Source organism: Dipodomys merriami, unplaced genomic scaffold (assembly GCF_024711535.1).
Source record: "Dipodomys merriami isolate MVZ:Mamm:240054 unplaced genomic scaffold, mDipMer1.0.p SCAF_15, whole genome shotgun sequence".
NCBI classification, from domain to species: Eukaryota; Metazoa; Chordata; class Mammalia; order Rodentia; family Heteromyidae; genus Dipodomys; species Dipodomys merriami.
In genome coordinates, this window is record NW_027202826.1 from 9,145,366 (window position 1) to 9,158,977 (window position 13,612).

The 13,612-nt window shown below is 38.2% G+C and overlaps 1 protein-coding gene across 3 annotated transcripts in view; it reads right to left on the bottom strand.

Moving 5' to 3' along the window:
* Positions 1-13,612, bottom strand: part of Iqcm (IQ motif containing M) — a 273,787-nt gene that overhangs the window by 222,992 nt on the left and 37,183 nt on the right. Inside the window, exon 2 of one of the 3 annotated variants that reach the window (XM_070022185.1) lies at positions 1,432-1,520. The exons of the other annotated variants lie outside the window; for them this stretch is intronic. The gene's annotated coding sequence lies outside the window, so the exon portion shown is untranslated. The remainder of the gene's footprint in view (positions 1-1,431; positions 1,521-13,612) is intronic. 3 annotated transcript variants of the gene reach the window in all.

A 13,612-nucleotide genomic window follows, 5' to 3' on the forward strand; every position in this document is an offset into this window, starting at 1 on the left:
GCAGAAATCAGTGCCTGGTCAACCTTCGCATCTTGCTGACCAAAGTTCTGAACATTCCAGAGTGTCCACTCAGGAGCTCTGCCCCCTGCTGGGTGGAAAGTGAATTCCATTGGAACGCCTGAGATTTTTTTTTAATTTTTATTTATTTTTTATTGTGAAAATACTGTACAGAGGGGTTACAATTACATGGGCAAGATAATGACTACATTTCTTTTCAAGCATTGTAGCCTTCTCCTTTGTTTCCCCTTCCCATCCCTTCCCATCCTCCCCCCTCCCACCCACCCAATCCTCCCCACCCCCCCCCACCACCACCAAAGTTGTAAAGTTCGTTTTCGACATAACGACTTGTACATCTCATTGCTGCAATGGGTCCACCTGTATCCTTATTTAAACGACACAAATTATACCGACATCAAATACAGTGAAAGCAGAGGTTATACTGTGGGGGAGGGACATACAAAGCAACAAAGAAATCATCTTATAAATAAATGCATTGGAAACAATCACATGAAAGAACAAAAACATTTGAATACATATGAGAATATTGGCTATCATCAGACACAGCAACCCCGTCAGTAGGTCTCTATCACACGGCAGTCTTCATCTACAGCCGCAGGAGCCAGAGGGTAAACAGAGTAAGTTTTCCCAGGTTACAGGCAGAAAATGTTAAAAGACTTGACACTTAAAGTCAGAAAGTTACTCATTACCTGACAGATGTAACGATAGCCCCTCTGACCATCACCTTTTTAATAACAATAAAAAATTGAAAAAAATATCAGATTCTTACTTTCATGCTAGAAAATATACCATAAACAAAGTTAAAAAATTAAAATCTCTCGGGAATACATTTCTAGTATATATGACAATATCTTTAATAACTATTTGGGGGGAAGGTTTGGGGCAATCTTGGGGCTTGAATTCAGGGCCTGCTCACTGTCCTTGAGCTTTCTTGTCACTCCACCACTGGAGTCACAGCTCCACTTCCAGTTTTCTGTGGTTAATTGAAGATCAGAGTCTCACAAGACTTTCTTACCCAGACTGGCTTCAAGCCAAGCTACTCAGATCTCAGCCTCCTAAGTAGTTAGGATTACAGGCGTGAGCCACCAGTACCCGGCTAACATTCTACTTTTTAAATACAATGTTAGGAAAATTGTATTCTAAAACTATGTGCACAAGTCAAATTGTGCTGTAATGATTGCCTAACCTGTTTTAAGCAAATATGTCATGAACTGCTGTCTAAGTCTCAATTCATTTTATTTTTGTAAACAAATAAATATTCAGCCAAGAATTTTTGTTAATATGGAAGACAACAGGTTCTGCTGGTCATAGATGATTGCTGGATATTTTGGTAAATAATTTTTCAAGTCTCCAATCTAGTTCTGGAAGCACTCAGTCTCAAAACAAATTTGTTATTTTAGTCTTCATACTCACCAAACCTTTCTCCAGCAAGGCTGCCAAACCCAGCACCAGCTGGGCCCTTGGGAACAAGGCTAGGCTAACAGCAGTTACTTCTTTGTGAACTGTTAATAGATATTAAAAAAAATAGAGTTGAACTAATCTAAACTCATTACACTAGAATACCAGGTTACCTCCCAGAGACTTTGAATGACAGAGTCAAAATTGAAAACACTTCCATGTTCTTCCCAACAATTGCTTATTTCTTTTAAATGTTCTGGTTTTTCTTAAATACAAATTGTCAATAAAATGCCAAGCAATTTTCCTGCCCCCTTCTGTCTGGCTTTCTCTCTACATTCTCAGTGGGGTGCTTAGAAGCATTAGTACATGGATTAGTACATACATGGATTTTTAGAAAAATCACAGGGAGGTGGATGCTGGTAGCTCATGCCTATAATCCTAGCTACTTAGGAGGCTGAAATGTGAGGATCGCCGTTCAAAACTAGCCTGGGAAGGAAGGCCCATGAAACTCTACCTCTATTAACTATCAAAAAGCTAGATCTGGAGCTATAGCTCAAAGTGGTAGAGCATTATCCTTGAGTAAAAATGCTCTGGCCCTGAGTTCAAGCCCAGGACCAGCCTAAAAGAAAAAAAAGTCACAGTGGCATAGCCTGAGTTATACAAGTCCATTTCCTTGCCTAACTCTGTAGACCTCATCCACAATATCAATGATATTTACAGAGATCCAAATTGGCAGAGATAAAAGTAAAGCATACTATCACTAGGCTGCTAATTGGATAATTCATAGCAATTCCATAGAACTATTTCCCAGAATCAAAATGGCATTATTTAAGTCACAACAGATTCATTCATTGGCCCGATTTTTTAATTTATCTATTCTTATTGTAAAGGTGACATACAAGGGGGATATGGCCACGTAAGTCAGGTAAAGAGTACTTTCATTTTGGACAATATCACACGTCTCTTCCTTCTCTCCATGGCCTTCCTTCCCATGCCCATCCACAGTTGTATAGTTTCTTTTCAACATGGCATCCAGGGAGTATCACTGCTGTATTTTCATCCTTTGTCCCCTTTCTATGCCCTTTCATTATCCTCCAGAAGACATATAAATGAACAAACAAAAAGAAAGGAAAACACAAACAGCAATAAAGAAGAATACCCTCTTGTTTCCATTTCCCTGCATTCATTTTGATAAATATTATTTTGTTGAAATGGTATAATAAGTTACAGATTATTCTCTTGACCAGAAACAATATTAGAGTCGACATTAACCCAGTGATTCTCCAATGCTTATTAATCTGGATCCCCAAAACTACTGGGAAATGTGAGAATGGTTGAAGGTCCTGGCTGGTGGGGACAGAGAGCTACTCTATTCCCACACGATAAGAATTGTGACTCCCAAAGTACCAGTAGCAGCAAACAGTGCTCTGTCAAATCCTTCTTTAAGCCCGACACATCCATTCCAATTCTGAGCAGATCCTTTGCTCGTGTCTCAGCTAGGCACCTGCTCAGCTTTGCCACTGATATGTGGCTTTCCCAAGGTCATGTGCCCACTCCAGAGGCATCCAAAGGTGACACCTGGCTGACACAGAAACAAAGGCCTGACTCAACTTGAGACAGTTCTATGTGCTCTTCCTATCCCCATAGCTTCCCATAAGATTGACAGAGAGGCCTCGGCTGCTTTCCTGTGGCCTGTTAGTTCTCCCTCTGTCCTAACCTATCCTCCCAACTTGATTGCCAGCCTTACCCACCCTCTCTAAGAGTCTGTTTCTACAGAACCTAATCCTAGAATGACCTCCACTGAATTTCACCAGTTTGTCAGCCCATCCCCTACACATTCCAGATGAGTTAGAAGGGTCCCAGACTGGCTAAGGATCATACCCAAAGTACAGTGATTGTTAGTTTAGTTGTTTAGTCTAGATTGTTAGTTTATAAATTTGATACATTGAGGACAGTGAGGAACTTGGAAAAATAGGGAGAAACTGAAAGTTAATCCACTCAGTGGAGAACTCAAATAGTATAATCTTTTAGAAAAACTAGGTAAAAGCCCAACAAAATCAGCACCAGGAAATGGGGCCAAGAGGAGAAGGTGGATGAATAAAACAGGGAAGGAGAGAGAATGCACTCAAGAAAGCATTGTATATACCACAAAATGGAGAAAAGTAAGGGAAGGGGTGGACTGAAGGGGGTGGACTGAATGGGGATGAGAATGTGGAAGGGTTGTGACATTGATCTATATACATTGTATTCATAAATGGCTTTGTTAAACAGCACTTCCTTGGTACAACTACTTAAAATTTTAAAAAGAACTGATTTAAAAATTAGGGAGGAAACTGACAGAGAAAAATTTAAAAGTTAAGTATCTATTGAGAAAAAACACTAAGAAACCAATGGAGTTGAAAGCAGAACAAGAATGAGAATACATAAATAACAATTGAAGCTAGAAAAATTAAACAATGAGAGAGCCTAAGAATCAGCATTCCTAGCCCACTACAATATAGAAATGGAGAGAACATGCTCTAACACTTCAGTTTGGGAAAGCCTAGTTCTTATCAGTCTTCCTAAGCTACTCATAGTTAGTGGTCTGCCATGGTGGTAGGGAAAATAAAAAGAATTACTGGATATTTTCCTCTTAAACAGCTGGTAGGATGTAGAAACTATCCTTGAGATAATGGTGAATACACATACCTAAGTGAGATTTCCTTCCATTATAAGGAGATTCTTCTTTCCTCTGGAAAGAGAGCTAATTCTAAACACTGTCCACTGAGGAAGACCTTCTTAGTCCCAGTGTTTCCTTCCCCAGCCATTAGTGGGTCTTGAGAGACACGCCTCTTCCATGGCCTGTTCATCTACTCTTATTTGAACACAGTAGCCTAATATACTATTATAATATTTCTACCTCCAACTTCTAGACTCACAATCCCTTTTTTCTCTACTGCAGGTGCAAAATGTCCCCTATGATTGTCAAGAATAGGGGTAGAAAAACCTGAAAGTTCCAACTGTGGCCTAACAACTACTGTTTCCTCTTCAAAATGGAAAAACAAAATAAGCCAAGTCTTGAAAAAGATCTCACACTTGGAAGGCAAAAATAAAGCACACACTCATACACACAAAAAATGCTCTTTTTCTTTTTGCATAAAAGAGGAATTGATTTTATCACACTGCCTTTCTTAATTTTCTCAGAATCAAAATTAGCACTTAAAAACACAGAATAAAGCATACTGAATGAATGACATTATTACCAGAGCCAAAGTGATCAAGATAATTTCCCCACAAGCCTCATTTGAAAAGAATTTGATATTGTAATGTGAAATTTTACAGAAGTCCTCTGAGTTTAACTAAGCATCTCAAAATATTATGCCAAATACTTAACATTTATTTTTTAATCTTTTGAATAATACTCTCACTGTATACATATCCAAAAGCAATTCTGAAAAGAGTATTTTTTATAACTTAGAATTAAAAAAAATCCTGCTTTTCAAATTCTGAAAGGCAACAAAGGCATAAAAATACTAGATTCTTGTTTATTAGCTTGGGGCATAAAAAAGAATTTTGCCCAATGGCTTCAGGCAGAAAGTAGTAAGTTGAATTTACTGCTCATGAATGTTCTCACCCTATTGATCATCTACAGGAAGTACAGTGGAAAGAAATCAAACCTTAGGACTCACTCTTTGAACAATGACAGGAATTAGTATTGCCGTATCCTGCTCTATCGTGTAAACTAGGATTTCTCCATCAAAGGGCACTGTGGGATTATTTTTAGTCATCCTCTGATTCATTGGCCATACTCTCTTCATATTTCATAGAACAATCATATCTTTAATTCAATCTGGGGGGAAAAATAAGTCATAAGCATTCTACAATATGGACCTCCTCCTGTGTGAAACACGTCCCAGTTTATGGAGAAGCTGACAATTCAAAGGCTAAACTAGAAAAGTCAGGACAGCTTGACTTTTGTCGGTTTCCCAATTGTACAGCTTGCAATCTTTCTATTCCGTCGAGGTATCAGGGCACCATAACAGGGACAGATTGTTCCATCAGCCACACAAAAATTTTGAACCAGCAGCAGGTTTCTCCAAAACTCAGAGTGCTTTCCAAATGTTCAGTGCTCTAGTTGGGGCTAAGGTTACTTACCAAATGCTAATAGAAGTGAATGCGGTCATTAACTGGCTGAAAGATTTAGTCTTCTTTTAGATGTTTGTCCTAGCTGTTAGGGTCTGAACAAAATACCTTCTTGCATGAAATTTGAATTTTGCCTGAATCTGTTTATCATGGAATTGTTCCACAAGCACTCACACATTTAAAAAAACAGCGTTGTCTCAATATCCCTATAAATTACAATTTGGTTCTTCTCTTATGGGTCACTTTTGAGGACAAGAATCAAAAGACTGAAAAAACTTGGCTCAGAGAAATGGATTTCTGGTGGATGGTCTTCACTAAATCTGCTCATTTCACATCCTGGCTTTCCATTGTTCTGTAATAAAATTCAAAACATCTTAATTTAGCATATAAGTCCTCTACCATCTGCCTTCTGCTTTCTCTTCCAAGGCCTCGTTTCCCCCTTGAACTCTATCCACAGATTCAGTGAACTTCTTTCCCATTCTAGAAAGTTTCAAGCTCTTTCTTACCTTGGTCTGCACACAACCTTCTCCCTGTCTAAATACTACTGCTCCAAGTACTCCTACTTACCTACCAATCTCTGTCTCTCTGTGTCTCTTTCTCCATCTCTCTCTGCCTATCTCTCTCTCTTTGTCTGTCTCTCTCTCTCTGTCTCTTTCTCTCTCTCTCTCTATCCCTCATGTATAATCTTTGTCATTGCCTGGCAGATGTATTGCTGCTATCAAAAGGCTTTGTCTCACAACACATGTCTTACGAGGTCATTCCTGGAAAAATGCAAAGATAAATTTTAAGAGACTTAGCCAGGCTTGCTTTTGTAATCCTAGCTACTCAGGAGGCTGAGAACTGAAGATCGTAGCTCAAAGCCAGCCCAGGCAGGTAAGCCCACAAGAAGCTTCTTTCCAATTAACCACTAAAAAGCTGTAAGTGGAGCTGTGGGCTGTAGAGTATTAACCTCGAGTAAAAAAAAAAAGCTTTGGGAAAGTATCCAGGCCCTGAGTTCAAGCCCCAGTACCAATACAGAGAGAGAGAGAGAGAGAGAGAGAGAGAGAGAGAGAGAGAGAATTCCAGGTGATTTCTGATGCTTGTTTTATAGATCACTGCATCCACACAAATCACAGAGAGTTGGACTTGAGACCTCAGTGCTGTGGAGAGAGAAAAGACCAAAGAACCTCACAAAGGAGGCCCTGCCATGAGCCTGGAATTAAACCCCTCTAGCTGACCTGCTCTAATTTCTTCAGCTGGCACCTGCCTCTGTATGAAGAACAGAACTAAGCTTGCGTCTATTCTCAGGCTTCAGTTGTCATCTTCCGCTATAGTTTTGTCAAGTGGTTCCGAAAGCCCTTCTCCCATGCATTCTTGGCTATTGCTCTTGAGAGTTCTTCACACTCAGTACACCAATGGGGTATGATACGCCACAGAACATATAAATATTAATGTCTACTTGCTAAGCATCAGATGCAAAATGGACAATTATGGTTTGTGTTTAAATCTCAAGATGCAAGACAGAAACTACAGGAAAAAAAACACTACAACCTACAAATCATCATGGTACGTTTCCAAGTGTATAAGAGTACTGAAATCAAAATAACACTGGCATAAAATAAATTACTAACCTAGTTCTTACCAATTAGTAAAAGGTTGTATTTAAGAACAAAGGGTCTAACATCCCAGCTCTCCTTATGATTTATCTCCTTATTCCTTCCTACAAAGGGAATAAGAATAGAATTTTCAGAGCACTCACCTACCTCATAGAATTAGCATGACTAGTGAATAAATGCACACATGTAATCTATTAGCACACAGCACCTGGACTTAATATACATTGACCAAGAAATTAATATACATTGATCAAGAAATTAATATACATTGATCAAGAAATTAATATACATTGATCAAGAAATAATGATCTAAATAGCAGAGTCTAAATCAGTAGTTAGCAAAAATACAGCCAGGTGAATAAACCATATACAACAGGCTACCTATTTTCATAAGTAGTTGTCTCTGCATTCAACCAGGCCTTGTTCACTCACATATTGTCTAGTGTTGCTTTCATCCTGTTCTGGAAGTTGGTGGATCTTTTTTTGAATTCAAGTATATTAACTGTACAAAAGTTTCATTGTGATCATTGAGTGGTTTGCACAGATGAACATACCATACTCTGAACACGTTCACCCCGTGTGATACTCAGCACTTACTTCTCCTACCAAGTTCAGACCCCCATGATACCTAATACCTCTTCACTCCCCTGTCTTCTTCCCAACTGCCACTACCATCTTATCCCCATCAGCCTCAGAACCAGACTCAGCCAGTGTTGGAGTCCACCAGCCGTGACTGAGGTGTGTTAAGCCTTTCCAAAAGCAAGCCCCTACTTGGAGACAGACAAGAAACAGGAAAGACTGAGAATTGAGTTCATGTTCTTACTGCCAGAAGGTTTACCTTTCACCATTTCTTGAGAAAGTTCCTAAGTAGGAAATAAAAAGAAAACAAAAATTTCATTTACCAGCAGTTGTTTTCAGGAACTATTTATGGTACAGAAGATTTTGATTTAGCAAAAAACAAATAGCTTTTGCTCTTACTTACAAACAAATACTTCAAAGATTCTTAGACTTTCTTGGATGGCAGAATTCTTAGCATCCTAGTAATATTTTCCCAGCACCTCTTAGCCAAAAGAAACTCTCACTGTGCTGCTTATTAAGTAAGCTGTTCTGCTTACTAAGTGGATAAAACAATAAAGACAAATTGAAAAAAAAAGAATTATTGCCAGGTGCTGATGGCTCACATCTGTAATCCTAACTATTCAGGAGGCTGAGATCTGAGGATTGCAGTACAAAGCCAGTCTGGGCAGAAAAGTCCATGAGACTCTTATCTCCAATGAACCACCAGAAAACCTAAAGTGGTGCTGGGGCTCAAAGTGGTAAAGTGCTAACCTACTTTTCTGAAAGAGTTCAGGAACAGCACCCAGGCCCTGAGTTCAAGCCCCATAGCTAACAAAAAATTAAAAGAATTATTTTTTTAATAATGACACTTATTAAACAAGATGTGCAAGCTCTTTGCAAAACAAAATTCCCCTATCTTGCCATTATACCCCACCCCTCCCCCCTTCTTCCCTATTCCACACTTTATTTGTTGCCTCAGAGTTGTTTTTAACCTCAAAGTAACCATCAAAAACTCCAGACTATGCAAAGATACAGCATCACTGAAACAAATGTGGCACTGTTTAAAATTAACATTATTAATAATAAGTAAGCCACTTTGATCTTGTAAACCTTGCCATTTCTAACTGCTGCTGTATTTCCTTAAGTATCTCAACTATGGCGCTGTGGCCTTGTGAATTCATCTCAGCAACTCTGAAGGTCTAAGCACATGGTTTGAGAATCAAGAGTTTATACTGTAAAGTTGAAACATAATAATGTGAGACTGTGAACAGATCTGCCAAACATTATAGGGCAGCACTCACCTCCACACACCAAGTGACACCAGGTCTAGACAGAGCCCTTCCTTTGGCTCTGTCCATTGTTTACAGTCTCTACTTCAATAATCTCTCCAACTTGGGTGCCAAGCACCTGTATCTGGTCTTAGTCATGCTGATAAACTTTTTCCTCAGCTTGTTCACCTTATCATCTTAAGATTCATCCAAAGAATACCTAAAAACACAGCCAGGGAACAACTCAAGGTTTGAAGAATTATCTTCATCAGAAGGCCAAGGCTGCTTTGTAAAATGTACATCTCTGAGTTGGGTTGATTGTGCTGATGAATTTATCCCTTCAATTGTCTTACGAGTTTGTCAAAAGTTGTAGGGCTGGAAGTGGTGCTAAGGCTCAAGCGGTAGAGCACTCACCCTAAGCTGAAGAGCTCAGGGACAGTGCTCAGGCCCAGAATTCAAGCCCCACAACTGACCAAAAAAAGTTGTAGGGCTTTTAAAATCAAGTTGAGATACTCATAAGACACTATGTTGGAAATGAGCATTACAACCTGGGGAGGAGAGGAGGCGAGGTGGGGCAAGGAAAGTGGGAGAGAGTGAGGGAGAGAAAGCAATGTCCAACAAGAATTGTACTCAGTCCCTTACTTATGTTAACTGTAACCCCTCTGTACATTACCTTTACAATAAAATAAAAATCAATAAATGAAGTTGAGAGATGGTTATAATTTTCTATTACATTTTCTTCTGGAGATTTTCAAGCTTCACATCTTACATTTAGATCCATCTGGTGGTGTTAACCCTTTAATATGGTATGAGATGATGGTCAAAAAAATTGAAGGGGCTGGGAATGTGGGTTAGTGGTAGAGTGCTTACCTAGCATGCCTGAGGCCCAGGGTTCAATTCCTCAGCACCACATAAATAATAAATTAAATAAATTATTTTTTAAAAAAATTGAAGGGCAGAAAAAGAGATTTATTACATGGCAGCCATGGGAAGACAGCATCTCAATACATCGCCAGGGCTGCACACATTGGCTTTGGAGAAAAGCCAATGGAGAGAAATAAGAGTAGGAATGTGGAAGAGATACATAGTTAAAATCGCTCTCATGACAGGCGCAGCCTGGAGGGCCAACATTTTGTAATGCTATTTACTTACGTTGCATTTGGCTATCCACTTTTTCCAGTACCATATGGAGGAGGTTTGTCCCATGGAACTGCTTTGGAAACTTGGGAAAAAAATCAGTTGAGCTGGGCGCTGGTGGCTCACGCCTGTAATGCTAGCTATGTAGGAGGCTGAGATCTAAGGATCATGGTTCAAAGCCAGCCCCGGCAGGAAAGTCCATGAAACTCTTATCTCCAACAAACCACCAGAAAACCAGACGTGGTGCTGTAGCTTAAGTGGTAGAGTGCTAGCTTTGAGCTGAAGAGCTGAGGAACAGCACTCAGGCCCAGAGTTCAATCCCCATGACAGACCAAAAACATAAATAAATAAATAAAATCAATTGACCTTTGTGTTAGTCACCTTCCCATTACTGTAACAACATCTATAAGACATTTGACTTAAAAGATAAAAAAAAAAGTTTGTTTGGGATGACTGTTTCAATCTATGATAAAATTAACCTGTTGCTTTAAGGGGGAGCACACGCATGGACACGCTTATCACCCATGGTGCCTGGGATATGAGCTCTTTATCCTTCAAATACAAATTGTCTCAGCTCTAGAGCTGTAGTCTGTGTGGAAGAAGTCTCAGTTTGGACCATTCTCATATATTCACACAGTTAGTTATATAAAATATGCAGGGTGTTCTTTTCCTGTGCTAAGAAAATATCCACATACTCTTGATCTTCTAACAGGATTTCATTTACTTGAACTTCTATCCCCTTTCTTTCTAACTAGACTTAAACCACTAACAGTTTAATTTGGGGCAGAATTAACACTGTCTTATTTTCTGGATAGACTCTAGATCTACCAACAATGCAATGAACAGCAAGAAATTATATCCAGAAGTTGATTTACAGTGTCAATAAATTTGCTCTTTCCAGAGAAGTCCTGATTACAAAATCATTATCTATTTAAATTAAAGGGTGAGGGCACAAAAGACTTCCTAATTCAGGTCACAATGAACCCAGCAATGAAGAGAGCCATGTAGTCCATTAAATATCTCAGCAGGAAAAAAAAATCCTTAGGTCTTGGACATTGTTACTAACTATCCCTAAAACCTTTAGTGTATTGTTGTGAGCTTATTGTTTGTGGTTCTTTACAACAACAAAAAATTATTTGCAAAACAGCCCATCAAAATGACAGTAATTAAATTTCCATATGAAAGATTTATTTAAAATAATTTCATTGCTAGTAGAAGAGCATTTCTTCTGCTATGGAAATTCTGAAAGCCATGTTTTCAAAATGTTAATTTAGAGACGAAATCTAAATCTTCATGTACAATAATTGGTATGCATTACAGCCTCTGAGCCCAAAGTATATCCACAAAGAAGCTTTGTTCATAACTTAATACATCATGAGATCTTACAAAGACACAACATACTATTCTGATAGAAATTATAAGCACAATTTTCATAAGAAAATCCATAAAAATTGAATCATGTAGTCACAATGGAAAGAAAAATATAAAGTAAACCCATGAATTTAAAGAGTAAATTTAGGAATATAATTAATTTAAAAACTTGCCACACAGAATAAATCAATTCTTTAAGGGGGTTTTATTTTAAATGTTTGCTGTTACATTCTAGTAAAGCAAAGGAATACAAAGCTAAGGTTACTATAGTATTACTATGAATATAATACAGATTTCTAACATGAACTAAGACAAGTTAAGAAAAAAACTTTTAAATATATACTAGGATAATTAATAGCTTGCTTGTTGAAAGCTGCCAAACAAATTTTTCTATAGTGTTCTCAAATTTTTCTAGACAGTAACAGAGAATGGTTTTGAAAATTAAATATAGCACATAGCTCAGAATCACTTATGATATGTCATTTGGAACCCATAAATTTAAAGAAAAAAAGGATGAGAGAACAGAATAAATTTTTCAGATGTGTTTAAAGAACCTGGGAAAACAATTCCTCATTGACATTATTACTAACGCTTATCTGGAACATCTTTATTTTCAAGAGAGATTGCTTGAAAAGTGTGCATGAGTAGAACTACAATTTCTACCATCAAATAGCTTCTAGCAACTGGTTGTATAAAACAAATTATGCTTCTCTATGCTTGTTTATGGTGATTTGAAAAACACATAGGCCACTCCCTAATACAATGGAGGATTTTAAGTGCTTTTGGAAGGATCTGCCTGACAACCATTTTTCAGAAGATGAGAACTCAGTGATTCTAGCATTCTTTCCTTGGATCCACTATGGTAACCATAAATGACCTTGTTTGCTTCTTCCCCCGACTCTGTCCTCATTACATGCCACACAGTGGCTTCCCAATGGTGCTCCAGGATCCTAACCACTGACGGTATAAATTGAGACACTAAGCAAACCATGAGCACATTTGCCTTCCATGTGAACAGCTTCTATGTTTTAATCTACCTTACTTGTATCCAGGTTTGTTAGTTCTAATTGCCATAGAAAGAAAAGATAGTCTGCCCTCAGGTGATCTTTCCAGGGTGATCTCATGCCCTCCTAAAATCTCAACTGCCCCTCTTCATACAGTAATATCAAAATTTTTTTCTCAAGTCCTTTGTCTCTATCCCCCAGACAAAATCAGTCTCAAAGTGCATCTAATTCTAAAATCTCCGCTCTCGCCCCATTGTGACAAATCCTGTTGATCATCTGTATACAATTTATCACCCATTGTAACAAATCCTGTTGGTCTCCTGTATACAATTTACCAGTCCTCTGGAAGCTTCATCATTTGCAAATTACCTTTTTTGTTATCTCCATTTACACTCAGCTTTTTGCTATCTAGCAGTTAGCAACTTTTACCATGATCCCTCATAACTACAGACTGTACTCTCTATGTTCCTAACTCTTGGTGGCCTGGGAATTCCACTGATGGCTCATATTCTTGGTAGGATGATCTTTTCTGATGCTACCTATCAGTTCTGGTTATTAGCTCTTTGCATTCCAAAGACTCTTTAAGACAAACTTGACTGTGTCAATTATTGCACGTTGGTCACAGTTAATTGAAGTATAGCATTTGTGAGCAAGCAACTAGGAAAAGCATTAAATATAGACTATATAGTTTCAATTTTTTACCTATATTAAATGATGACTTGGGGCATGGAAGACAATGTGACTGTTGCTGATATCAAGATTGTATTTTTTAGATTCCAACAAAAATTAGAGGCCAACAAATAAGACCACACTAAAGCTACCAGCACAACCATGTTCATTACAGCATTGTTTACCATAGTCAAGATATGGAATCAACCCAGATGCCCCTCAGTGAATGAATGGATCAAGAAAATGTAGTATATATATACACAATGGAATTCTATGCTTCCTTCAGAAAGAATAATAGAGTGCCATTCATAAGGAAATGGACAGACTTGGAAAGCATGTTAAGCAAAGTAAGCTAGACCCAAAGAAACATAGGTTGCATGGTTTCTCTCATTTGTAGTAATTACAATGTGCCTATAAATCTACAAGTAAACACACTGGATGGTAAAAGAATATTCTTTGGAGAGAATCACAA